At 41.0% G+C, this 24,285-nt stretch overlaps 1 long non-coding RNA gene across 1 annotated transcript; it reads right to left on the bottom strand.

Moving 5' to 3' along the window:
* Positions 1 to 185: 185 nt before the first annotated feature.
* LOC307053135 lies at positions 186 to 20,004 on the bottom strand. The gene is made up of 4 exons (XR_013810899.1): positions 19,924 to 20,004; positions 19,418 to 19,506; positions 1,616 to 1,680; positions 186 to 642 (listed from the first exon to the last, which is right to left on the bottom strand). It is a non-coding gene; the product is annotated as an uncharacterized lncRNA (long non-coding RNA).
* Positions 20,005 to 24,285: the final 4,281 nt, after the last annotated feature.

Below are 24,285 nucleotides of genomic sequence, written 5' to 3'. Positions count from 1 at the left end.
AAAGAGAATAAACAGCCAAAGGGGAAGTTCTCAAAAGAATTACAAATGATCGATAAAACAAGAAAAGATATTCAAACTCACAAGTAAGCAGAGATGTTGACAAAAATCTCAAACTAGAAAATTAAGGGGGAAAAATGACAATACTTTGTGTGACGAAAAGAAGCATTCTTGTGCACTTTTTGGAGAGATTTATTAAACATGTATCAAAAACTTGAATGTGCACACTCTTTGACCAATATCACTGCTAGCAATTTATCTTAAAGAAATAATCAGGCAACTGTGCATAATTTATAATATAAAAAATTATTTTAAAGTCTCCCAATCGGAAATTGGTTAAACAAAATTATGATACATCCATACAACAGTATACATTTATTCATTATATGCAATGATGCTTAGCTATATTCTCTTGATATATATTACTTAGTGAAAAATGCAGGAGCAAAATTGCATATGTAGTATGATTCCTTTTGAAAGATGAAAAGACAAGTTTCCATAAATCCACATAGCCATACACGCAGAGCAAGATGTCTGGAAGGATGTGTCCCAATATGTCAATGGTTTCAATTCTGTGGACTTCCTGGAAGATTTCTTTCTTTCTTTTTTTTATCATTTGGATTTTCCACACTGTTTGTGTATTGTCTTTGTAAATAGATAAAAACAAAGTAAAAAAAATTGGACTTCATGCTTGCATATCTCAAAGTTCCACTGAATGGTAGTAACCCTAAGCTAGCAGTTAGGATCCCAAGTTTCACCTTATCTCAGCTCTTCTCCCAAGGTGTGAGCATGTACAATTCATGATATTTCTAGTAGGTATTATCCTCTTTTGTCTCAGTAAATATTAACTAAATACAGTAAGCAATGATCTTTAAAATCCATTCAAAACACTGTAATTCTAATATAACTCTAATAGGATGTATTATTAGCTAATAATAATAGCATTACGTACACAGACAAAACCGTTTATAAAGTATTTCAACAAATATTATTAGTTCCCCCCAATAACCCTATATTGTGGGCCAACTGGTTTTACTGTACATATTTTACAGGTGAATTTTAGAGTTCAAGTAAAATGAAGGTGAAATAAAAACACTCTGAAATGGACTAGGACTTATAAAGTGCACAAATTCTAGTTAAAAGAAGTACCAAGGGAATGTATTTTAGTATGAAGAAAAATGAACTCAGGAGGAAGGAACGGAATTCAAGAAACAAAGGTAAGTAAAGAGATTATTGAAAGATAATGAAAACTAATAAATATACATAGTAAAAAAGAGAGAGAGAGCGAAGAACAAGCACAGAAACAGTATTTTTTGGTGTAGTTAAAAAAGTGAAACCAAAATACTATATAAAAATGATGTGGTTGCTTTAAAAAGAGTTTCATTTAATAATGTGTATTAACCTTTAGAGTGACGACCCTGAAAGAACAGATACTGAACATATACATTCCACACAGATTAAGAAATAAAAGAAACAAAGCAAGCTATCAATTCAACAGAGGGCAGGAAAAAAGGAAAAAAGCAAAGAAAATGCATGGCAAATGGAAAACCACAGAAGGAGGTGGTAAAAGTAAATTTAAATGCATCTGATATCAGAGTAAATATAAATGTAAACTCACCTACTGAAAAACAGACTCTCAGACTGTCTTAAAACTCTGCCATATACTACTTATAAGATACATGCCTGAAACAAAAAAACACAAAAAGTTTAAAAATTAGGAAATTTTTTAAAAATCAGGAAAATGCCAATCTGAAATCTGCTGTAGTTATTTATTAACATCATGTATTTAAATGAACAGCATTTAAAAGGGACAAGGAGACTTTGTTACTAATAAAAGGAACCAACATATACATGCCACACAGATCAAGATAACTTAACAATCATGAAGCTATATAAACATAGAAACATAGTCTCAAAATACATGAAGCCAACTCTGAAAAGTATGAGTACAAATGGGAAAATCTATAATCCTAATAGGAGATTTTTAACAAATCTCTCTAAATAACTAAATACATAAAGCAGAAAAAAATAAGGATGTGAGTGTTTCAAATAAAATTATTAATATTAATAGTCTTGATTTAGTACCTTTCATTCAATTAAAAAGAACAGGAATATACTTTTCAAGACCACACGAAACATTTACTAAAAAACTGATCGTGGGCTTCCCTGGTGGTCCAGTGGTTAAGAATCCACCTGCCAATGCAGGGGACACGGGTTTGATCCTTGATCCGGGAAGATCCCACATGCCGCGGGGTAACTAAGCCCATGCACCACAACTGCTGAGCCTGCATGCCACAACTACCAAAGCCCGCATGCTCTGGGGCCTGCATGCCACAACTACTGAGCCCGCGTGCTGCAACTACCCGCACGCCTAGAGCCCATGCTCCTCAACAAGAGAAGCCACCGCTCGCAGCAACTAGAGAAAGCCCGCGTGCAGCAACGAAGACCCAGAGCAGCCAAAAATAAATAAATAAATAAATAAAAATAAAATACTTATACTAAAAAAAAAACTGATCACATTAGGTTACATAAGTTGTCTCCAAAATATAAAACTTAATTTAACACAGGCCCCACCATCTGACCACAGTATTATTTCAGCTTAACTACCAAAACATATCTTGAAAAGCACATAAACAAACACACAAAAAATCCTGTCAGGAAACTCAAAACCCTTACACACACAACTTTTGTTTAATCCATAAACTTAAAGAGAACACCACAGTGGTAATCATAAAATACATGCAACTGAATAGCAGCAATGTATAACATTTCAGTGAGGAAGATATTATACAAATCCCTTACTTGAAAATTACTGGGGGAGAAGACAACTCAATTTTTTTCTCTTGTTGTTTTGTTTTAAAGAGTGATTTGTAGTTCAGGGAAGACAAATAGCTCCAAGTGAAGAGGAGAAGCTCTTCTTTATAGAAAACTGCCAACTATGAATGTAGATAGAATGACAGAATAAGAAAACTATCATGTTGCAACCTTTCATGAAATTACTGATTGAGGCAATGATTATCAATCAATGTTTTAATCATCAAATGAAAGATTGATGGGGAATTAGACATTGTATGGTACCAAAGTAACACCACAAAGATTACTTGTTACTTGTAAGGACTGAAAAAAATATAAAATTCACAGTGAAGGAATGCTACCACTCTCATCCAATCATCAATCTCAGCATTACAAATAATGGAACGAACACATATTATGTGTCTCCAAATGAGATACAATGTGAAGTGTACATCCTAGCCAAAATGTTTAACTGGAATCTAATCATGTTTTATATGAAATACAGAGAATAGAAGAACAAGCTAAGAACTCCACAGGGAAACACTCCAACAAACCCAGGAGGTGGGGTGTTCTATGGGACAACTAGCATGGTGTCTACAGCTAGTCAATCCCATAAAACAAGGGATGGCTCAAGATTAAAAGAGATTAAGAGACATACACAATTGCAGTGTATGATCCCAGACTGGATCCTGGAGAAACTGAAGACAATGTTGATATTAGGTGATGTGAAAAGGATTATTTATTTTGTTAGGTGTGATGATGTTAACTGAAAATGTTCCTGGGTAAATAAATGTGCTATATCCATACAATGGAATACTATTCAGCTATAAAAAGAAACAAAGTACTGATACTTTGTTTGGCTATAACATTTTATTTAAGAATTCAGAACATGGGGATGGCTTCACTGAGGAATTTACCAAACATACAAAGAAGAACTTATACCAATCGTTCTCAAACTCTTCCAAAAGACTGAAGAGGAGGGGACACTCCCCAAGTCATTCTATGAAGCCACTATCACCCTGATACCAAAATCAGACAAAGATACCACCAAGAAAGAAAAGTGAAGGCCAATATCTTTAATGAATATAGATGCAAAAATTCTCAACAAAATACTAGCAAACCAAATTCAAGAACACACAAAAAAGATCATACAACATGATCAAGATGGATTCATTCATCCCAGGGTCACAAGGATGGTTCAACGTAGGCAAATCAATCAATGTGATACACCACATCAACGAAAGAAAAGACAAAACCACATGATCATTTCAACAGATGCAGAAAAAGCAGCTGATAAAATTCAACATACATTCATGTTAAAAACTCTTATCAAAGTGAGTATAGAGGGAACATATCTCAACATAATAAAAGCTATTTTTGACAAACCCACAGCCAACATAATACTTGGTAAAAAGCTAAAAACCTTCTCACTAAAATCTGGAAGAAGACAAGGATGCCCACTCTCACCACTTCTATTCAACGTAGTATTGGAAGTCCTAGCAATCAGAGAAGAAAAAGAAATAAAAGGTATCCAAATTGGAAAGGAAGATGTAAAAATTGTCATTATATGTAGATGACATGATACCATATATAGAAAACTCCACACAAAAACTACTAGAACTGATAAACAAACTCAGTACGTTAGCAGGATACAAAATCACCATACAGAAATCTGTTGCATTTCTTTACACTAACAATAAAATGTAGAAAGGGAGAGTTTTTAAAAAATCCCTTTTAAAATTGCATCAAAAAAGAAAAATACTTAGGAATAAACCTCACCAAGGAGGAGAAAGACTTATATATTGAGAACTATAAGACATTGATAAAGGAAACTGAAGCTGATTCAAAGAAATGGAAAGATATACCATGCTATTGGATTAGAAGAATTAATATTGTTAAAATGGCCATACTACCCAAAACAATCTACAGATTTAATGCAATCCCTATCAAATTACACATGACATTTTTCACAGAACCAGAACAAATAATCCTAAAATTTATATGGAATCACAAAAGACCCAGAATTACCAAAGCAATCCTGAGAAAAAAGATCAAAGCCGGAGGCATAACCCTCCCAGACTTCAGACAATACTACAAAGCTACAGTAATCAAAACAGCATGGTACTGGCACAAAAACAGATATATAGATCAATGGAACAGAACAGAAAGCCCAAAAATAAACCTATACACCTATAGTCAATTAATCTTTGAAAGGAGACAAGAACATACAACGGAGAAAAGACAGTCTCTTCAGCAAGTGGTGTTGGGAAAGCTGGACAGCCACATGTAAACCAATGAAGTTAGAATACTCCCTCACACCATACACAAAAATAAACTCAAAATGGCTTAAAGACTTTATATACAAGACTTGACACCATAAAACTCCTAAAAGAGAACATAGGCAAAACATTCTCTGACATAAATTGTAGCAATGTTTTCTTAGGTCAGTCTCCAAAGGCAATAGAAATAAAAGCAAAAATAAACAAACGGGATATAATTAAACTTACAGGCTTTTGCAAAGCAAAAGAAACTATAAACAAAACGAAAAGACAAATTACAGACTGGGAAAAATATTTGAAAATGATGTAACTGACAAGGGCTTAATTTCCAAAATATACAAAAAGCTCATACAACTCAGTTACAAAAAAACAAACAACCCAATAAAAAAATGGGCAGAAGACCTAAACAGACATTTCTCCAAAGAAAACATATAGATGGCCAATAGGCACATGAAAAGATGCTCAACTTCACTAATTATTAGAGAACTGCAAATCAAAACTACAATGAGGTATCACCTCACACTGGTCAGAATGGTCATCATCAAAAAGTCTACAAATAATAAATGCTGGAGAGGGAGTGGAGAAAAGGGAACCCTTCTACACTGTTGGTGAGAATGCAAACTGTTGCAGCCACTATGGAAAGCAGTATGGAAGTTCCTTAAAAAACTAAAACTAGAGTTACCATATGATCCAGCGAACCTGCTCCTATATATAGGAGCATACATCCAGAAAAAAACTCTAATTTGAAAAGATACATGCACCCCAATGTTCACAGCAGCACTATTTACAATAGCCAAGACGTGGAAGCAACCGTAAATTTCCATTGACAGATGAATGGATAAAGAAAATGTGGAATACAATGGAATGCTACTCAGCCACAGAAAAGAGTGAAATAATGCCATTTGCAGCAAAATGGATGGACCTAGAGATTATCACATTAAATGAAGTCAGACAGAGAAAGACAAGTATCATATAGCATCATCTATATGTGGAATCTAAAATATGATACGAATGAACTTATTTACAAAACAGAAATACACTCACCAACATAAAAAACAAACTTATGGTTACCAAAGGTGAAGGGGGATATGGGATAAATTAGGAGTCTGGGATTAGCAGATACAAACTACTATATATAAAGTAAATAAACAAGTTCCTACTGTATAGCACAGGAACTCTATCCAATATCCTGTAATAAACCATAATGAAAAAGAATATTTATGTGTGTGTGTGTATATATATATGTGTGTGTGTGTGTATACACACACACACACATATATATATAAAACTGAATCACTTTGCTGTACACCACAACACTGTAAATTAACTGCACTTCAAGAAAAAAAAAGAATCTAACACAACATTGTAAATTAACTGCACTTCAAGAAAAAAAATAAAGAATTCAGAAAATGGGTAAACCTAAAAAACATTATGCTAAGTAAAAGAAACCCAACACAGGGGCTTCCCTGGTGGCGCAGTGGTTGAGAGTCCGCCTGCCGATGCAGGGGAGGTGGGTTCGTGCCCCGGTCTGGGAGGGTCCCACGTGCCGTGGAGCGGCTGGGCCCATGAGCCATGGCCGCTGGGCCTGTGCGTCCGGAGCCCGTGCTCCGCAATGGGAGAGGCCACAACGGTGGGAGGCCCACATATCGCAAAAAAAAAAAAAAAAAAGAAACCCAACACAAAAGACCATATATTATATGAAATGCCCAGGACAGACAAATCTATAGGCAGTAGGTTAATGGTTACCTGGGGGTGGGTCAGTGACTGACTGCAAATGGACATAAAGGATCTTTTTAGGGTAATGAAAATATTTTAAAATTTGATTGTGGGGCTTCCCTGGTGGCGCAGTGGTTGAGAGTCCACCTGCCGATGCAGGGGACACGGGTTCGTGCCCCGGTCCGGGAGGATCCCACATGCCTCAGAGTGGCTGGGCCCGTGAGCCATGGCTGCTGAGCCTGCATGTCCGGAGCCTGTGCTCCACAATGGGAGAGGCCACAACAGTGAGAGGCCCGCGTACCGAAAAAAATAAATAAATAAATAAATAAAATTAAATAAAATTAAAAAGTGCTACATATGAAAATGCACTGAGTATTACTAAAACAATCCTTACAGAAAATTAACTTTTAAAAATAATGTACTTTTTTAGGACTTCCCGGGTGGCACAGTGGTTAACAATCCGCCTGCCAATGCAGGAGACACGGGTTCGATCCCTGGTCCAGGAAGATCCCACATGCTGCAGAGCAACTAAGCCCGTGCACCACAACTACTGAGCCTGTGCTCTAGAGCCCGCAAGCCACAACTACTGAGCCTGCGCGCCACAACTACTGAAGCTCACATGCCTAGAGCCCGTGCTCTGCAACAAGAGAAGCCACCGCAATGAGAAGCATGCACATCACAACAAAGAGTAGCCCCCACTCGCTGCAACTAGAGAAAGCCCGTGCACAGAAACGAAGACCCAATGCAGCCAAAAATAAATAAATTTATAAAAAAAGGAAAACATAAAAATAATGTACCTTTTTAAAAAAGTAGAATAACTTTATATATTTTTTGTATCCATGTAATATATTTTTTTGTGTCCATGTGATATATTTTTTTACTGGCTTATAATTTACATTCAGTAAAATTCATCCTTTTTGTTGTACTGTTCTGTAAGTTTTGACGCTTATGTAACCACCAGCACAATCAAGATATGAAACAGTTTCATCACAACAAACATTCTATTGGTGTCCCTTTGTAACCAATCCTTCCCCCAACACCCAGGCAACCACTCATGTTTTTCATCCCTATATTTTTGCCTTTACCAGAATGTCACATAAACGAAATGATATGTTATGCAGATTTTTTAGTCTGTCTTCTTTCATCAGATTAACAGATAACATATTTTAAAAAACAGATTGAAAATAAATGATCTGAGTCTAAGAAATTTTTTAAATTCCTATGTTATTACTAAGAAAATAAAAGGAATAATAAAGATAAAACAGAAAATAATAAAAAACCAATACAGATGATTATTAAAAAAAACATTAGGAATAGAAAGGAAGTTCCTTAACCTGTTTAAGAAACCATAGCAAACTTAATGATGAAACTTCAGAAGTATTACCATTAAAGTCAGGAAAAAGACAAGGATGCCCACTATCACCTCTACTATTCAGTGTTTTTCTAGTGAGCCTTACTATCCCCTAAACAAGAAGAGGAAATAAGATATAAAAATTGTCAAGGAAGGGCTTCCCTGGTGGCACAGTGGTTGAGAGTCCGCCTGCCGATGCAGGGGACACGGTTTCGTGCCCCAGTCCGGGAAGATCCCACATGTCGCGGAGTGGCTGGGCCCGTGAGCCATGGCCGCTGAGCCTGCACATCCGGAGCCTGTGCTCCGCAATGGGAGAGGCCACAACAGCGAGAGGCCCACATACCACAAAAAAAAAAAAAAGCTGGAAGATAATGTTAACTTTTTTTTTTTTTTTGGCTGCACCATGCAGCATGCGGGATCTTAGTTCTCGGACCAGGGATCAAATCCGTGCCCCAATTTTTTTCCTTTTTATGGCTGAGTAATATTGCATTGTATATATGTACCACATCTTCTTTATCCATTCCTCTGCTGATGGACATTTAGGTTGTTTCCATGTCCTGGCTATTGTAAATAGTGCTGCAATGAACATTGGGGTGCATGTGTCTTTTTGAATTATGGTTTTCTCTGGGTATATGCCCAGTAGTGGGATTGCTGGGTCACATGGCAGTTCCATTTTTAGTTTCTTAAGGAACCTCCATACTGTTCTCCAAAGCAGCTGTTATCAATTTACATTCCCACCAACAGTGTAAGAGGGTTCCCTTTTCTCCACACCCTAATGACTGTCATACAGAGTGAAGTCAGAAAGAGAAAAACAAATATCGTACATTAACACATATACGTGGAATCTGAAAAAACTGGTATAAATGATCTTATTTACAAAGCAGAAATAGAGCCACAGGCGTAGAGAACAAATGCATGGATACCAAGGGGGAACAGAGTGGGTGGGATGAATTGGGAGATTGGGATTGACATATATACACTATTGATGCTGTGTATAAAATAGATAACTAATGAGAACCTACTGAGTAGCACAGGGAACTCTGCTCGGTGCTCTGTGGTAACCTAAACGGGAAGGAAATCCAAAAAAGAGGGGATATATGAAATCCAAAAAAGAGGAGACATATGTATATGTATAGCTGATTCACTTTGCTGTACAGTATAAACTAACACAACATTGTAAAGCAACTATACTCCAATAAAAATTTTAAAAAAACCATAAGGAACTCTTACAACTCAACAGCAAAAAGAAAAAAAAAAAAGATCCAATTAAAACATGGGCAAAAGACTTGAATAGACATTTTTCCAAAGAAGATTTACAAATTTACAAAAGGCCAACATGTATATGAAAAGATGTTCAGTATCACTAATCATCAGGGAAATACAAATCAAAACCACAATGAGATATCACCTCACACCTGTTAGAATGGCTACCATGAAAAACACACAAGAGATAACAAGTGTAGGTGAGGATATGGAGAAAAGGGAACCCTTGGGCACTGTTGCTAAGAATGTAAATTGCTTCAGCTGCTATGGAAAACAGTATGGAGTTTCCTCAAAAACTTAAAGATGGAACTACCATATGATCCAACAATCCCACTTCTGAGTATATATCCAAAGAAGATGAAATTATCAAACCTCAAAGAGATATCTGCACCACGATGTTCACTGCAGCATTATTCACAATAGCCAAGATATGGAAGCAACCTAAATGCATATTGATGGATGAATGGATAAAGAAAATATGGCATACACACACACACACACACACACACACACACACACACACACACAGAGGAATATTATTCAACCATAAAAAAGAAAACATCCTGCCATTTGTAACAACATGGATGGACCTTGAGATCATTAGGCTAAGGGAAATAAGTCAGAGAAAGACAAATACTGCATGGTCTCACTTATATGTGGAATCTAGACACATTTAATTCATAGAAACAGTAGAATGGTGGTTGCCAGGAACTAGGGGATTGGAGAAATGGGGAGATGTTGGTCAAAGGGTACAAACTTCCAGTTATAAGAATGTGTTCTGGGAAATCTAATGTACAATGTGTGGACCGTTTAACAATAGTGTATTGTTAGTACTTGAAAGTTGCTAAGAGAGTAAATCTTAACTGTTCTCACCACAAAAAAACAAAAACAAAAAACAACCCACGACCCCTGCAGTAGAAGCACAGAGTCCTAACCACTGGACTGCCAGGGAAGTCCCGCAATGTTAACATTTTTGATGAAGATCTATCAAGCCTGCCTCTCCTCAGGAAAACATAAGCCCCCATCCCACCAGCTGCCACTGCCCTCATCCTATCCCTGTTTCAGCCACAAGGGCTTCCTTTCTGATCCCTGACTGTGTCAAACTCTTTCCCTCCCTCAGGGAGTCTGCCCTTGTTCTCCCTCTAACTCAAAAGTTAGAGGTTCTTGGAAAGTCTGGCTCCTTCTCATGCTTTAGGTCTGAGCAAAATGTCATTTAGGATAGTCCTTTCCTGGCCCCTTATCTCAAGCAGTTCCCCCAGCCCCTATCTTCTATCACATTCCTCATTATTCTCCTCTAAGCCCTTAACCCTACCTGGAATTCTTCACCAGTCTGTTTGTTGTCTGTTCCCTTCACAAGAATGTAAGTTCATGAAGAAAAGGCCTTGCCCATCTTGTTCAATGCCATATGCCCAGAGCCTAGCACACAGTAGGTGCTTGATGGATATCTGAATATTGTACAAATGGTCTGGTTATGTGCTTTTATCCACTTAACATATTATGAAAATATTCCCAAGAATAAACTGAATCCAAAAGTAAATTCCTGAGTTTCTGTTAGATTATGCTTACTCTTCTTCAGCTATTTTCTAATACAAAGCCTTATTCTAATAGGCTGCACTGATTCTGATAATGTTGATTTAAAAATAAAAGGTCCAGACAGGGAAAAACAAACACACAAACAAACAAACAAAAAACACATTTCAATGAAATTCTGGGCCCAAGCATGCTAGATTCAGAGTCATCCAAGGAGAAAACATGAGCTAACTATTAAAGATAATTACTGGAAACTCCCTGGCGGTCCAGTGGTTAGTACTCCACACTTCCACTGCAGGGTCTGATCCCTGGTTGGGGAACGAAGATCCTGCCCACAAGCAGCCAAAAAAAAAAAAAAAAAAAGATAATTACTAAACTGCTGCCAGTTGTGCAACATTCTGACTTCTTCTGCATAAAACATGATACTACAAAGGAGTATAAATCCTAATTGCCTAAAAAAGGTCCTATGCATATAGGGTTTAATACAAAATGATAGGACTTCCCTGGTGGCACAGTGGTTAAGAATCCGCCTGCCAATGCAGGGGACACGGGTTCAATCCCTGGTCCAGGAAGACCCCACATGCCGCGGAGCAACTAAGCCTGTGCGCCACAACTACTGAGCCTGTGCTCTAGAGCCCGCAAGCCACAACTACTGAAGCCCGTGCCCCTAGAGCCTGTTCTCCGCGACAAGAGAAGCCACCGCAATGAGAAGCCTGCGTACCACAACAAGGACCCAATGTAGCCAAAAATAAAATAAAATAAATAAATTTATTTTAAAAAATACATATCCTTGAAGAAAATTTCCCTAGTAGTACCCTCTCAAACTGAACACATTAATTCATAAACAAATATAAAATTCTGTCATTCTTACCTTCTCCAATTATATTAGAAACAGACAGCACCAGTGATATCTGACCACCACTCTCTCTTCCCTTTTCTTTCTTAAGCCAGTGGTTCTCAAACTTTATTGCATATTATTACCTCTTGGAGAACTGTTATTATTATTACATCCACTGTATGCTCTCTCTAAGTTACTCTTTTTTTTTTAAATTTGGAAACCATTTATTTATTTGCTTGTTTATTTGTTTTTGGCTGCACCACACGGCATGTGGGATCTTAATTCCCTGACCAGGGATCGAACCCAAGCCCCCTGCTGTGGAAGCACAGAGTCTTAACCACTGGACCGCCAGGGAACTCCCCTTACTTTTATTTTCTTAATTTGTTCCACTTACAAACCCTGCTGTTAGCTCCTGATGTCTCTTACATGACACTCTATGCTTTATAACACATTTAAACATGCAAATAAATCCTAGTTGATCCATCTTGCCCCTGCAAATCAGTAGGCCTTCTTTTAGAGCCCATGGATTATGTTTCCTATAGCATCTTAAAGTTCCTAATGTTCTGCTACCACGCACATAGAAGCCACGGAACTACTAATAGGTCCATGATGCCAAATATGGACTTTTTTGTTCCTCCTCCATACACATGCTCCCCTCTCCTATGATCCTCCCCCCGGCCCCACAGTCTTCCTACAACTGGGGATGGTGTGCACTGTCCAAAGTCCTACAATAGGTACTTCTAGCAACTGGAGAACTACAAAATACATGAACCTTTTCAAACTGAGGTATGAGATATTTAAGAGGCATCAAGCTACTTTAAGGATTAAGCATATTTGATAAGACTTATATTTCTTCTTACTTTGAAGCACACAGTTGGAAGTATAATAGGGAATCAAATTTTATTTACTGAATGAATGAACTGCAAACACTACATGTGCATAATTTAATAATGCTTAAAAATGAAATATTCTTTACTCTGTCGGGGCGAACAAAGTTAACGTCAAAAATAACTTGCTTTCTATCTTACCTAACTTCTTCATACTCCCCTCTCTCCGTAACTGTAGCAACAGCACCTGCCTGGTCCTGGCACTATAGTAAGTGCTTTGGAGACCTGCTCCTTAGTCAGGGGCTCACAGGCAGCAGAGCAGGGCTGGAAATTCAGGTGTCCTCACCCCATAAGGGAGGTCTGGAACCTCTGCAGTACAAGGCATCCTTCCTGACTTGTTTTTATCTCTCTAGTCTGATGTCTTCATACTTTCCTCCATGTAGTGAAGCACCTCTGTTCTTCCCCAGGGATAAAGAGTTGACAAAGCTAAACCACAAACTTAAAAAAAGGGAAATCCTAAATGCAAACACAGTTCAATTTCCAAGCAAATCATGCTCAGCTCTTTGTAATTCTCACCCAAACAATTTTTAACAAGTCTCTTCCAAGTACACTTTTCAGAAAGGGCGGAATTGCTGAGGGGGAATAGTGTTAGTGAGTTTATATTCCAAATAACTCTGAATGAGCTCCCACACTTCTGTAAACATAAGTGAACACTTCGACACAGAAGCAGTGGCCATCAGGAGCCAGCAGAGTCACTAAGAAAATTTCGCCTGACTAACCTCATCTCCATATTCAAAAGGGTCCCTTGACCAGAAGATCAAGGGAAGCCTTAGATAACACACAAGAATTAAGCTTCTCTGAAGATGGCAGTGCACTGAAAGGTCCCTCTGAACAAAATGGAAAAAGCTGAGTCCAATGGCAGTGCCTAGATGGTTCAAAATCAGCTGATCCACCTTGGCCAGTGGATTTTTCACAGCCAGTCTTTTGTTCAACACACGCCTCTTGGGCTCAAGCTAGACTGTGAGAATACAGTATTGGCCAAAACAGCCAAAGACCTGTCCTCCCACTTATGTTCTAAGGCTGTTAGAGCATCTTTGTCAACCTGGGAGAAAATCTCTAGGGTTTAATCACAGGCCTAGCTTTAGCCTTTTCCTGTTTAATACTTCTTATGAAAGACAAATGAATATGGGTTTATTCAATTTTGAAGGCAAGACAAAGCAGGAAAAAATAGCAAATTCATTAGAAGATATAATTGCAATCTAAAAAGCTTTCAACAGGTTAGAATAGAGCCAAAGCAAGATGAAATCTGACGGGAAAAAATTTACTGTCCTATATCACAGTTCAAAAAACCAACTGCGTAAGAGAGGATGGGAGACCATTTTAACACCCGTCTAAGTTAGGAAGACCTAAAGGTTTTAGTTGAGTATGAATTCAGTATGAAGAAAGGTGATGGTGTAAAGGAATAACTGGAGAGTCAGGAAACAAGGATTCTAGTTCCAGTGGCTGGGGGAGGGGGCAAGTTATTGAATTTAGGGAGTTGCTACTCTCATCAGAGCCTTTAAGGGATTGGGCCAGGATACCTCTCAGATCCCATCTAGCTCCACCAGAACAAAGATAATGCTCACTTCTGTACACTGCTGTGTCCCCAGCACCTAGCACAGAAAGCATTCCCCAGGTGCTTGTAAATGAATGGCAGTGCTAACAGAAATCCTACAGTTTAGTACCATAATGTGCCTCCCTCCCCCAGCACACACACTAAAGCCCCTAACACACTCTTGGGTTCAAGAAAGAGAAAGGAGTCTGGGCAAAAGGGGTCATAAACCCATAGCCACATATATGTTCCATTTTAAAAGGATCATTGACAAGTTAGATTTATAGTTGAGAGGAAGGTTAAGGGTTTGGTTTCTCAACTCCCATAATAAGAATTGGATGCAGTAGTGGCTGAAGGAACTGAGGAATGTTCTGTTCTGGGGAAAACAAAAGCTTAGAAGGGCCATGGTAGATGCTTTCAGATATTTTGAACAATACGTCAGTGTAACTCCAGAAGGCAAATGGAAGCCCAAAGATAAAACTCAGTGGGGGACTTCCCTGGTGGCACAGTGGTTAAGAATCCTCCTGCCAATGCAGGGGACACAGGTTCGAGCCCTGGTCCCGGAAGATCCCACATGCCGCGGTACAACTGAGCCCGTGCGCCACAACTACTGAGCCAGTGCTCTAGAGCCCGCGAACCACGACTACTGAGCCCGCGTGCCTAGAGCCCGTGCTCCGCAACAAGAGAAGCCACTGCAATGAGAAGCCTGCGCGCTGCAACGAAGAGTAGACCTAGACCCCGCTCACCGCGACTAGAGAAAGCATGCACAGCAATGAAGACCCAACTCAGCCAAAAAAAACAAAAAAAATCAGTGGGAAGGTTCAGTATAGATTCCTAGAATGGGCTGCTCCTCACCAACAGAAATCTTCAAGCAGCTGGCAGGAATGTTACAAAGGTTAATTCCTCACTGAGTTTTAAGTTATTTTAGATAACTTCTAAGGTCCCTTCCAACTCCAAGATTCCATGACTTTGTTATTCATGTTTAAAATGTAGTATACAGAAAGGTTTGGGACTTCCCTGGTGGTCCAGTGGTTAAGAATCCACCTTCCAATGCAGGGAACGGCAGTTGGATCCCTGGTCGGGGAGCTAAGACCCCACATGCCGTGGGGCAACTAAGCCTGTGCGCTCTAGAGCCCACGCACCACAACTAGACGGGAGCCTGAGTGCTGCAACAAAGATCCTGCAACTAAGACCCAATGCAGCCAAATAAATAAATAAATATATTTTTTAAAACCTTTAAAAAGAAAAGGTTTCATTTTGCATAAAATTTTAAAATTGTTCCATTTTTAAGAATGAATCTGCAAGTACTCAATGAGTTTAATAAAACCCCCCATATGAAGCATAACTCTCTGTGGTTGTTATACAGTTTTAGGTAGACAGTGAGTATAAATACCTAATGCTCCATTATTATTTCCCCATTCTGCCCTTGCATCCCCTGCTGGTTGCAGTGATACCGCCTTCAGATATTCTGAGATGTATGGGAGAGTGCCCTTCATTCTAGCCTCATTAAAATGGAAACCTCCGGGCTCCCCTGGTGGCGCAGTGGTTGAGAGTCCGCCTGCTGATGCAGGGGACACGGGTTCGTGCCCCGGTCCAGGAAGATCCCACATGCCGCGGAGCGGCTGGGCCCGTGAGCCATGGCCGCTGAGCCTGCGCGTCCGGAGTCTGTGCTCCACAACGGGAGAGGCCACAACAGTGAGAGGCCCACATACCACAAAAAAAAAGGAAACCTCCAGCCTCTTGCATGTTGAGGTAGAAGACACCTGGGTTTTTAAAAACCTATTTTAAAAACACATATCATATACCATTTGTAAACAAAGTATTTTATTGTAGGAATAACAATATATGGGAACACAGCACTCTGCAACCATGGGCTCCACTAACTTTGGATCAAAAATATTCAAAAAAAAAATTCCAGAATGTTCCAAAATGCAAAACTTCAATTTGCCATGTGTGCTGGCAACTATTTACATATCACTTACATTGTATTTACAACTAACATAACTAAACGTTATGTTTTACATAATATTTACATTACATTAGGTATTACAAGTAACCTAGAGATGATTTAAAGTATATGAAGGATGTGCATGGATTATATGCAAATGCCATGCCATTTTAGGGACTTGAGATGGATTTTGGTATCTGAGGGAGTCCTAGAACCAATCCCTTGCAGATACTGAGGACAACTGTGTTTTATAGATTTCTGGGCTTGTGGCATGTAGGATCTTTAGACTGAGAAAGATGAGGAGCGGCCAAAAGTAGTAGAACCTGACAAGGAAAATTCATTTGAGATTTTCTCTTTGCTCCTGCCTTATCTGCACTTGTATCCAACACACTCAAAAAATGTACTCTTTGTAATTTGCAATAAGTTAGACTTTTAAGCAGGGTTTTTTTTTTTTTTAAGGTTAACTGGACTCTTGGGCTTAAGTCTGTATCACTTCTACAGCAATTTACAAAGCACATTTCACAACATGGTAAAATGGGTATCACTATCTCATTTTTCAGAGACTGGTGCAGCCCAGATACACGGAGACCTGGAACCCAAACTTAGGTTCAACTCCAAATGCTGTGCTCCTTCTCCAGAGCACAGTGCCTGTAGAAGAGCCCAACCTCACACCCAATCCCATAGCCTCTTGAGATTCCTGGGTAGGGAGCAAAGAGTACAACAAAAGTGGACTCACTCTGCCCTGAGTGGTAGGCAGTGTGAGGGAGCCATGTGACAGAGTGGCCTGTGGGAAGAGGCAACAGGATAACCAGGTTGAGAGAAGCTAGGAAAACTGGAGCAGAGCAAAGATGACACAAGTCAGGCGGAGTAGCACCAAGGCTGCCTTGAGAGCTGGGCTGCCTGTCTCTGTTTTGCTACCAACAGCTTTACTCACTGGAGGAAGAGGACAGTGCAAGCTGCTCTAGTTAACACTTCTTCCCATTGTTGCCCTAGGTGAGGAGTATTACAGATCTTTGTCATTCTTGTCTGTCAAGCTAAGTTACTGCTTCCCTTGTCCTTAGCTATTTGAATGTATTTCATTCATTCATTCGATAGGCCGGACATGTGTTACAGGCTAGGCTGCCTGGCCCTCAAGTTGCTGACACCATGCAGAGCATGGAGGAAGGTTCATGACTCCAAGTTTTAGACTGAACATTATGAGCAAAGCCCACCTGAAGAAGATGGAGGGACACCCCCCCCAACTCAAATGTCTCCAAACCTGAGGCCACCGTTCATGACAAGGTGCTGAGTTTGCACTCTCAGAATGTGTAGATGCCCGCCAAAAGTGCAAATTATACAAATTATATCAGTTTAGAGAATGAAACTATTTAATACTGAGATGAGAGTTGATTATAATTTTTTCTCTCAGCAAGTGGGTAACTCCATTCTTGAAAACAAATTCTGTTACCGAAATAATAGCCAAATATAGCTCCAGATAAGAGACATGGTTGGAGCCCTCAATGTCATGCTGGTAGTAGGTGGCTGCAGACTTGTGAAATGTTTAACAGGAGCAGTACTTCCTTAATTCAATCTTAAAAGAGCTTACTTAAAGTGCACTGCTTTGGAGGTTAGCAGAAATCTATGTTCTAGTCTAGGAGTGGGCAAACTTTTTAAAAACAAAAGGCCAGGGCTTCCCTGGTGGCGCGGTGGTTGAGAGTCCGCCTGCTGATGCAGGGGACGCGGGTTCGTGCCCCCGTCCGGGAAGATCCCACATGCTGTGGAGCGGCTGGGCCCGTGAGCCATGACCGCTGAGCCTGCGCGTCCGGAGCCTGTGCTCCGCAACGGGAGGGGCCACAACAGTGAGAGGCCCACGTACCGCAAAAAAAATAAAAGTAAAAAAATAAAAAGCCAAATGGCAAATATTTTCTGTGGGCCACGTGGTCTCTATCCCAGCTACCTGATCCTGCCTTTGTAGCAAAAATGGAGCCGTAGACATTATTAAACATATACATGTGACTGTGCTCCAATAAAACTATTTTCAAAATAGGCTGCTGGTCTGAAAGTGTTTGTCTAGCCCCATAAATGGCATCTCAGAACAGCAACAAAACCTCCTAAGATCTCTCTTCTCTATGTTTCCTCATTACCCCAGAAGGCTATGTTACTGAAAAGGGGATCCTAGTGCTCGTAACATGTTCCCTTCATGAAATGGTTCCTGGAGGGTAGCAGGGCTGAGAAGTATTAAACTAGGCTGTGGATGCTATAAGGGGACAACAACCTTGACTTCCTGACTAACTACCTGTGTCAGGGTCAGAGCCACACAGAATGGGAAACAATCTACTCTAGCTCTGTTTTTTATTCCTTAATTTCTCAGTTTCAAGGAGTGCAAGTTACACCCCTAGCCAAATCTTCTATCCTGTAGCCTCTCAGGGTCCCACACTACAGACTGTTCTGAGGCTTCATCTCCCCCTCATCTAGACACGCCCCCTACAAGTTGCTTCTAACTTATACCATCGCCTTCCCTCTTCTAATTCACAATGTATCAAAAGCTCCGACTGCAAAAGCAAATCGATATTTATAATATGCAACTTTTTACTAAAACAAAATCATTGCTCATAGTCCAAAAAAAGATATCTGCCAAAGAACCTGCTGTTAAATGAACTGCAACTTTTGAATTTATCTGTTGTGCCAGGTCATTTAAGAGCATCCTGTTTGACCCTCCAGTTTTGACCTCATTCATGAAGCTGTAGTCTGTTTATCTACTACACAGTGAGCAGGGATGAGCAATGATAGCTGTTTTCTGATGCAACAGAAAAGCATATTTGGCCTGGACATTTTATGGTTGCAGAAAGAATAAAGGCATTTCCTAAAATTGGATTCTACCTGTATCATCCAATGGTGGACAGAACAGAGCTGGAGACTGGGCACAGAGACAAGGCAAATCATTTGAAAGGGAAGGAAAAGAGAGAAGAGTAACCACTGGAGTATTTTCTTAGGGCTAAAGAGAGTTGAGTCTGATCTTGAGTTGAATATGACCACTAAAATAAGTTTATATAGTTAAGTTTTCCTGAGATACCATGGTATTTTAATAATGATTCAGTTTTTAAAAATATATATATATATAACCTAAAATGGTTTAATTGAGCTTAACTCTTCCAACTCCTCAAATCCTTTAGGGAAGAAATATACTAGAATATATAACAAAACTTGTAGCTGCATAAATGATCCTTAAAATCTTATAAAGGAGACTATTATGGTCAATTTTAACCGGTAAGGATAATTTCTCTATTAAAATAAGAGGAACTTACCTGTAGAATTTCAGACGAGACTAAAGCACTAGCTGAAGTTTTCTGTTTTTCGTATTCCATGCTTTAATTAAAAGATTTGCCGTGCACTGCTGAACAGAAGAACAGAAAAAGAATATATCTCAGTCATAACTTAACAACATTGAGCATGAGACATCTAAAATTAATGTTCTATACCTAGCAAGCTGCTATAGGAGCAAACCATTATATATCAACATTCTTTTCATTTTTGGAAAAGCTTTGATCCTCTCTTCTTCCTCCTTGCTCCCAAATCACTTCATGCATCTCATCTGGAATTATACTTGGCCACTGTCTTGATAACAGGCTTTATTTTCAGGACTGGAATTACCCAACAACCATTCATTTGAATGAACTTTCTAGTCAGGAGAAAAAAAAAAGTCTTAGACTCTCTAAATAGTAAATAGTTCCCTTCTCTACACTAATACAGGTTCAATGTATGCTTTTATCAGGCATCAACACATTCTGAGAGTACAAAATCAGCTCCCTACCTCTGTCTAAGCCGCCTGGGGAAAGCTAAAACACAAAGCTGTTCCCAGTTGAAGACTGCAAACTCAAATCTTCCTCACCTCTGAAAACAGAAAAAAAGACATGGTTTGGTAATTTGTTCCTCATTGATAGCTCTACCTGACAAAGCAGCCACCTTCCTAAACGCCGGTACTAAGTGCAAAACACATGAAGGAAAGAAAACCGTCTCTGCTTTGCACATTCTCTTTCCTACAACAGTGGAAGAGAGAGAAGAAACACGGAATGCCACTCGTGCTTGCTGCTGGCATCATTCCCTATTGCTTGAAAAGTGAGGCTCCATTGCACCTTAAAGATTTCCTTTAAAATGCCTTGTATGCTTGCTAAGACCCCTTTTAAAAATCATGTAGCCCTAGCCTCTTCGGGTTTCCTCCTCTCTCTGGCCAATTCGCCCATATTCCTCCCAACCCCTCCCCAGGAGGGACAAGCCTCCCACAATTCGGCTGCTGGGCCCTTCCCTAACTCTTCGTCACGGCTTTACCCCAGGCCTGCTTGGGGAATCCGACACCGAATCACCGTCCCCGTCCGCTCCTCCGCCGACCCGGCCAACTTGCTTCGTGCTGCTCCCCGAGGCGACGGGAAGGGGGTAGGTTGCGCGCTGGGGCAGAGCAGGGCGGACAGCGTGCTCCTCGCAGCCTCGGCCTGGCCCTACCACGCACCTTGGCGTTCCTCGGTGTCGCCCGCGGCCCCAGCTCCCGCGCTCACCCGGTGGGGGAGCGGATAGTCGCGGAGGCCCAAGCCTCTGGGCGCGGCCGCTCGCGGCTCAACCCCTGCCACGCTCCAGGAGAGGGCCGGAGGGGTGGGCGGCGGCGCCGCCCTGCCCGCCTCCCGGCCCAGCCGCCCGGGCCTCGGTGTCCCGGAGGAGGGCGCGTCACGGGCGGAGCAGGTCCCAGCGCCACGCCCGCCACCCAGCCCGGGGGCCTCCGAGGCCTCCGCGCCGCCCCAGCACCCACCCCGGACCACACTCACCCCAACGCGCGGCGCGCACCTTGCTCCGACGTGGGTGGATGGCCGAAGCTCCAGCCCCGCGCGCACACGCAACCTTCCCGCAGCCGCACGCGCGGCCGGGCGCGCGCAGACCACGCGCCGGGCCCGAAGCCCCTCGTCCTCTCGCTCGCACGCACGCACGCGCGGGCCCTGACCCCCCCCCCCCCCCCCCCCCCCACCACCACCACCACCACCACCACCACCAAGGACGGCGGCGTCGCGCGGCCCCCAGGCCTCCGGGCTTATCCCGGCGCGACCTCGGGATTCTCGGCATCACCTTGCATTCCATGCACCGGGGTGCTAGGTAGTCATTTTACATTTGAGCTTGGCGGCGGTTAGTCAATGGGCTGACCTCGGGAAGGATTTCTGTTGAAAACTCGCTTCTCTTTGCCCCGGCTTGCCCTGTTTTCAAGTTGCGTAAGTGCCCGGCCTCGCGGCAGTCCGGGAGGTATTTACTTATTAAAATCCGCACAGAGCTATGAAGGGAAGAAGACATCTTGGGAAGTTCTTTGCTCTCGCAGAAGAAATGCGCGTTCTCCTTCTAGAATCAATAGAAAAAGAAGGCTGGGGATACGTCGGGGTTACAGTGGTCTGGGGTGTGAACAGGAGTCCCGGGAGTCGCATGCTTTCGAGAAATGCCTCTCGAAACCCTCCTTTGGTCTGGAGAATTCAAAGAAGGTCTGTCCACCCTGAGTTGTCACTAACGGTTGCTTCTTGGGAGGAATGGAGCAGCTTTAAGGCGCGGGAGCTGAGTGTGCTGTATGGGCTCTGGCAGCACCGGCCTCTGGGTGGAGGTTGTTGAATTAATTCAGAAATAGTATTTACTCTCCTCTCTCGGCACACCTGAAACAGTGCCATCTGAAAACTGTTCCCCATTCTGGCCGCTTGTCTGTGGCACAGTGAACAGGTCGGCTGAGGCATCACGGTGTGAAAAGTTGAAAGAATAGTTCAGTGAACAACCATGAACATTCCTCCGAGAATGAATAACTCAACGTTTTGCGGTAACTGCTTTCTTTCTCTCTCGCCTAAGTAAAGACAAAGACATTCTCCTATGCAACCACATAAGAAACTAAATTACATCTAAGAAACTTAATAATTTGACATCACCTAACACCCAGCCCATATGCAAATTTCTCCAGTTATCAAAAAAAGTCATATATTGGTTTTGTAGAAAGGTAGTCCCATGGCGTCCAGTTCTTATTTAAGGGATGCAATATCTTCTCTTACCGAATGGATAATAAGACAGATCTCAGGACTTTCTCTTTTAAGTTTCCTCTGTTTCCTGAATTGTCTGTTTAATCTTTTTTTTTTTTATTGTTTTAAGCTCTTTCAAGTTAAAGACTTTTTTTCAAATTTGTGTGGATCTCTGCCTAACATTTACATTAAATACTGCTGCTAGTCAAAAGAAAAAAAAAGAGTCCTGTGAAGATTCGTGCATTGTATGTGTTGTTATGGTTGTCTCTTTTAATGCAGGGCAATCCTCCAGCTGTTTTGTTTTTGTGGTATTAACTTTTTAAAGAGTCTAGCCCAGTTATTTGGCAGAGGGTTCTACTTTCGCAATCTGTCTGACCTTGTTTTCCTCCTGATGTCATTTAATTTTTTCTCTAGATCCCATATTTCCTGTAAGCTCGAAGGAAGGTTGAGAGGTTTGATTAGATGGCAAGAATCCTTCTAAGCTGGCACACTTTATGAGGTGCTGTTATTGTTTTCCATCAGTAAGAACATAATAATAAATAAACCCCTGTTATTTTTATATGCATAATATTAGGTTGTCCCAGTATCAGTGGTCACTGAAATCTGAAGTGTTCTCCAGATTTCTCTATTAAACTCCATTTTCTCTTTTGTGGTTAATAGGTAATCTGTGGGGTGGAGACTTTGGATCTGTTTGGAGGAGAAAGTCTTAGATCCCTGCAAGGAGGGCATGGGTTACATATCCATTCACCTAGGTGGATAGAGTAATCATCTGGATCATTCTGGTACCTAGTGTTAGGCACTTCATTGAATTAGGTACTAGCTTCATTCAAAGAACAGTAAAACTCTGGACTCTGTGGAGTTTGGGCCACTGTAGGGTTCCTGTGGATAATTCTGGTAAAAGCAGTGATACTTTCTACAAGGTCTTGTGATGTATGTTTTAAGAAGGCTTGATAAAATCCAGGAGGAGTTTCCTATATGTAACTGGGCATACCTGAACTAAACCCCCAGTTCCATTCTAACAACAGAAACAAATCAAGAATATGTAATACTGTGTGTAAACTCTTTCTGTGACACCTGGTCTCTGGCTCATATCAAACATCTGGGGGTGTGAGCTCATCCCTTTAAGCTTATAAGCCCCACTGGGTGAGATCTATGTCAAGTTTACTCTGTATAACAATGACCACTTCAGCTCCCACAAGAGAAGTCTCAAAGGGTATCTTCTATTTCACAGACAAATGTAGGGTTCTAAACAGAGAGCCTGTATTCCACTTTTATAATTTTTAGTGAGTCAGTCAGTGGATCATATCAATGGGTTTTGTTTGCATCAGCAAATTAGTGTCTGCTCATGCCTCTGCCAGTTGATCTGAATTTCATCAGAGTCAGCTTTCTAAAAGTCCAAGGCAGAAGCTGCAAGGCAGAAGCTAGACTTGAAAGGTATGTTGCATCATTTTTGTGACATTTTATTGGTCAATAGCAAGCATAGGACTGTTCAAGATTCAAGGGGAGGGGATCAGACAAGGCATGAACACCAGGAGATGAGGCTCACTGTGGAGTGGGGAGGGAACATATTTGGAAAGGAGCTACCACACTGCTCTAGGCCAAATGCAAACTTAGATGTGTAGTATTGATCGTAGTGGTGCTTTGCTCAAAATCAGGTGGGTCTGGATCATCTATTTAACTTCAAGCCTTGTCATAACCACCCATCCCCAAATGTGATCTACACAGTTACATCAAGACTATAAATATGGGCCCCCATTTTTTTAAAATTAATTTATTATTTAAGTTTGGCTGCGTTGGGTCTTCGTTGCCACGCATGGGCTTTCTCTAGTTGCGTCAAGCGGGGGCTACTCTTTGTTGCGGTGTGTGGGCTTCTCATTGCGGTGGCTTCTCTTGTTGCGGAACACGGGCTCTAGATGCGGGGGCTCAGTAGTTGTGGCTCGTAGGCTCTAGAGCACAAGCTCAGTTGTGGCGCACGGGCTTAGTTGCTCCGCAGCATGTGGGATCTTCCTGGACCAGGGATTGAACCCGTGTCCCCTGCATTGGTAGGCAGATTCTTAACCACTGTGCCACCAGGGAAGTACCCCCCATTTCTTTTTGTTTACAGATTTCTTGGTTCAACTGCTTCTCCCTTACAAAAGCGTTGTTTT

The sequence above is a fragment of the Hyperoodon ampullatus genome (assembly GCF_949752795.1).
Source record: "Hyperoodon ampullatus genome assembly, chromosome: 5".
NCBI lineage: Eukaryota > Metazoa > Chordata > Mammalia > Artiodactyla > Ziphiidae > Hyperoodon > Hyperoodon ampullatus.
Note: the sequence above shows the minus strand (reverse complement) of the source record. Positions and strands in the feature narration are given on the sequence as shown.